The sequence below is a fragment of the Centropristis striata genome, chromosome 16 (assembly GCF_030273125.1).
Source record: "Centropristis striata isolate RG_2023a ecotype Rhode Island chromosome 16, C.striata_1.0, whole genome shotgun sequence".
In the NCBI taxonomy this organism is placed as follows: Eukaryota; Metazoa; Chordata; class Actinopteri; order Perciformes; family Serranidae; genus Centropristis; species Centropristis striata.
In genome coordinates, this window is record NC_081532.1 from 32,827,692 (window position 1) to 32,832,378 (window position 4,687).

Consider the following 4,687-nt stretch of genomic DNA (forward strand, 5'->3'; position numbering starts at 1 on the left):
GAAAGGTCTCTCAGCAGCTCCGCTGAGAATGAGATCACCGGCGTTATGGTAGCGGGGCTATTAGCCGCTAGCGGCTAATAGCCCCGCTACCGCGGACAGCGGAGCCCCCAGAGACCCGCAGCAGCTTGTTTATTGCCCATAAAATCAGTGGATGTGTGGCTGAATGACATGAGGGGGAATAAAGCGTGAAAATAAATAATCTTGCAGAAAGCGAGAACTGGAGAAGCAAAGCAGCAAACAACACTCTCTCATAGACACACACACAACAAACATCCATTTCTGTTGCTCTACTACGTCATCTGGTATAACTGATCTGATTGGCTAAGAGCTACCTACAGACGCTTTGATAGACATTCTAAGCGTCCAATAAACGGCTCCGGAGGATTGTAAACCACACCTCCTCTACGGAGAAATACATTGCTCGTTGCCAGACTAGACCTCATTTGAGAATAGTCTGGTGTTAGCCAGGCTACACGTGACCGTTGGTCTCAGCAGAATCAATCATGTCTTCACAGTGTCTCTGAGGAGCAGAATTTAATGTTTTTAACAGGATCTGGTTAGTGCAAGCGCTTTATTTTAAATGACACATGTAGAATAAAGAGATTCTGACAGAAATATCCCAATTTTAAGCTAAACGAAAACTTTCTTAACCTATGATCCTTTCAAGGACTGTTTGAGAGTTAAAATTCTGATGATAATGCCTGTTATTACAGTTTCTTTCTGTAATAAACAGTGTATTTTAGCAATCTTTTAAGAAAAAAAAAAGATAGAAGATAATGCCTGTTTTCACAGTTTCTTTCTATGATAAACATTGTATTTTCAATCTTTGAAAGAAAACATACTTTTTAATTCAGAGTGTTAGAAATGTTTCTCCAAGTGTTTGTGCATAGAGCTGTCCCTCCTGTCTCATCAGCTCAGTGCACAGTTTGACTTCTGTTTGCCATTTGAAGGGCGGCGTTGATGGGGGCACGCCTGGCGAGGGTGCCACTGCTGCAGCATATGCAACAACAGCCGTTGATGACGCGGGAACAAGAGGAGCAGCAGCAGCAGCGGCAGAATCGTCAACTGCTGCGGCAGCAGCAGCAGCGGCAGAATCCTCAACTGCTGCGGCAGCTGTTGACGAAGAAGAAGAAGAAGAAGAAGGAGGCCAGTCCCTCTGAAGCGCCTCCATGTGGAGAACGTGACAGCGAGAATGAAGCTCAATGGTGAGAAGAGGATCTGTAACTGTTGACGAAGATTTCTCCATTTTATTCTAACCTGACAACAGACAGTCAGATCTCAGTGTGGTTTTGCTGGATTATTATTATTTCTGAATTATTTTAGTAGCTGATGTGCTGCTGTGTGAGTTGTATCAAAACACTAAAGTTAGTGACATCAATTTGCTTTTCAGGAAGATCAGAGTTACTGCAAATATGAGGACCTCTGCACCCTTTTTATTATCTGACAGAAATCAAATTCAGTAAGGAGAGAAATCATTCAGCAGGAACAGAATCAACTTTCAAATAACAACAGAAGTTGTTCAGTCAGCACAGTTGCAATCATCATTTCTGTTAGTTTATCTGGACTGATAGACACTTTTCTTGAAGATCAACAATCACTGTAAATATTAGGAGCTGTCCCTTTAAATAATCTAATAATAATTCATGTTAAAGTGAGCAGTATGTTTAACTGCTTCAAAAAGAGGAAAGAAATCATTCAGTGGAAGCAGAATCAACTTTTAAAGAACATTTCTAAGTCCTACTTAGAGTTTCTGTGGCTGGATGTTATAATCTAATTCTCACTCTGGTGGTTTTTCTCTCTTCTACTAGAAAGAGCAAGCGAAGTGATGAGTCCTCTGACTCTGGTGGCTTCAAACTGTTGAAAGAAAGTCCATCCTCTCCCAGGTAAGCTTTTATTAGCATTAAATAGTTCCTGCATTCACTGATATTTTGCATAAACATAAGTCTGATTTTTCAGTCTGGGACAATATTCATCATTAATGATATTAGTCAGCAAAACTTGCTCTATTAACCGTGTAATTTTACGAACATTTCCTCTGTTTTAAGATGAGTTAGGATCTGTTTGAGTATATTAATTAGCTGAATAAACATAACTTAGCTAATTGAAATTGATTTCATGCACTCAACATTATTGTCCACTGCACATTACAACTTACACACGTCTGACTTTTTCAATACAACCTTATATATACATTGGACAGAAAAAGATTCTCTTGGCTGCTAGTGAAGACGGAAAAGACACCAAAACACCCTATGTGTCCATCTGAGCCCTGTACTACGAAGCGAGTTCAACATTCATGAATTAACATATTTGTTTAACCACTTCATGCAATCTCAGTGACTACTGTTTATTTCTAACCTGACAGCTGCACACAATGTTTAATCTAATTTCCATCCTGGTGGGTTTTCTCTCCTGTTCAGTACCAGCAGTGAGGATGATGTGAAGTCCCCTGACTCTGGTGTTTCCTGCTGTAGTGATCGGTCTAAAGAGGCAATCATAACTTTCAAACAAAGTCACACCTCTACCAGGTAAGTTTATGTCAACATTAAAATGCAGCTGAATTCATTGATATTTTGCCCAAACAACAGTCTGATTATATAAAGTAATTATTGTCTGGTTTAAATTCCTGTTGTTTTTTTATTTGAGAGTACTATATTATTAATATATAAAAAATAACACTCATTTAATTACATTGCTTACAAACAAACACTGAAGTCTGTTAAATCAGTTTTCTTTTTCTGGAAATTTAAAATTCATGCAAGTTTTAGGGTTTTTGCACTTTTAGAATAACTTAATAATAATAATAATAATAATAATTCATGTTGAAGTGAAGCTTTTGCTTTTAATGTTTATTATTATATATATATTATATATTATTATTATTATTATTATTATTATTATTATTATTATGTATATTTTCATAGTGATGAGGTAGCATCATTACTCTATCATTTACTGCAGGTCAGACATTTCTTCTTCAGAGGAGAAACAAGATGTTGCAGGTGATTTGGTTGAGTCTGCAGATGATGAGGTGAGTCTAATCTGTTCACCTCATACACTTTCTTTCACACATTAAAAAAAAATTGATCTTGTTAATCAGCAGTTATATCCATCTCTTCTGTTCCTTGTATCTGGACTGAAGGGCCAGTATATATATCCTTCGTTATATATTAATTTGTGGTGAAGCTATTTCTGTTCTTTATTGCTGTTTGAGTAAGTGGCAGGTAAAATCAGATTTTTCTTGATCTGCTGCTTTTCGGTCCTTAATGAGTAAACAGATACAGTTATTGTGACTTTAATGCATATAAACTGTAGGAAGGCAAATATTTCTTCAGTGGACTCCAGTGGTGAGGCCATACAAGGTTTATCATTTTAAAAATTAACCCCTGATATTCAAGCACCAACATACCAACATAACAATGACTGTATCATGAAGATTTAACACACATGTAGAGAGAGTGAGAAACATTAACTTATTATTAATTGTTAAACTCTCTAGTTAGTTTGAAGCAATAATAAACTGCTTGGCCTCTCTGTTGCATCTGTTGCTTTATTTTGCACATTTTTTCATATTTGAAATGAAGTTTCTCTGCATTATAATTCATTTTTATACCCACAAAGTAGCATCATAACAGTGATTATTACTTTCTGCAGGTAGCAGCATGATGCTGCAAAGAGAAGATGGAGACATGCGAAGGAGATTTTTTCCTGTGAGTCAAACCTCCACTTACATTCCCTCTGATATATAATGACACATAATGACACATTTTTTAATCCATATTGCCCACTCAGCACTGCAGCTTAATTTTCTTTTTTTCTTTCAGGAAAAGAGAAATGCAGTGGAACTGAAACATTTATGCGTCTTCCATCAGAAGCTGTAACTCTCTATCAACCTGCCTGCTGCTTCTTCAACTCATTGTTGAAACATACATAATATTTAGATGATTTAATCATACCAGAAAATACTTTATTTATCCCCCAGTGGGGAAAGTCAGTCGTCACAGCCGTTTAAAATACAGAAGTTTCAACAATGTAACCGTGTGTTCAGACCGGACGCGTAGCGAATTTTCGCGTCGCGTTACTCGCGCGAGTTGATACGCGCGAGAATTGAATTTAATTCGCGTCACTCGCGCGAGTAAACGCGACGCGAATTTTCGCCAAAGAGACTATTTAGCGCCAAATAATTGCCTCCATTTCATTCTGTCATCAACCATGACAAGCATAGCGTCCCTGTACCTGCTCTGGAAGTCCGAGATACGTCGGGAAACACGCCGTCGTGTCTGGGTGAGTGACATCATCCGGAGGCGCACTCAGCACGGAGAGAGGACCGCAGAGTACTTCCACCTTTTCCCCTCCTGCCGACCCACTCCTCCTTCCTGCCTCTTTTCTCCTCTCTCTCATGTATGTATCTCGGACACTGTCGTCCAGAATCTCAACGCTGATAGGCTGTCCCGACACAGCGTCACGCGAATATTTCGCCAAAGTTGAATTTATTGAACTCACGCGAATTCGCGTTGTTTCATTCGCGCCGCGACATTCGCGTCAATCGCGGCATTCGTGTCGCGCGAAACCCGCGATTCGCGCCGCCGGCAAAAATTCGCGTCTATTCGCGTGTTTGCATTGACTTTGTATGTAATCTTGCCGCGCGAAATATTCGCTACGCGTCCGGTCTGAACGCACGGTGAGA

The 4,687-nt window shown here is 39.2% G+C and overlaps 1 long non-coding RNA gene across 1 annotated transcript; it reads left to right on the forward strand.

The window, feature by feature from the left end:
* The first annotated feature begins 1,086 nt into the window (after positions 1–1,086).
* On the forward strand, positions 1,087–2,533 carry LOC131988656 (uncharacterized). The gene is made up of 3 exons (XR_009395888.1): positions 1,087–1,205; positions 1,809–1,883; positions 2,421–2,533. It is a non-coding gene; the product is annotated as an uncharacterized LOC131988656 (long non-coding RNA).
* Positions 2,534–4,687: the final 2,154 nt, after the last annotated feature.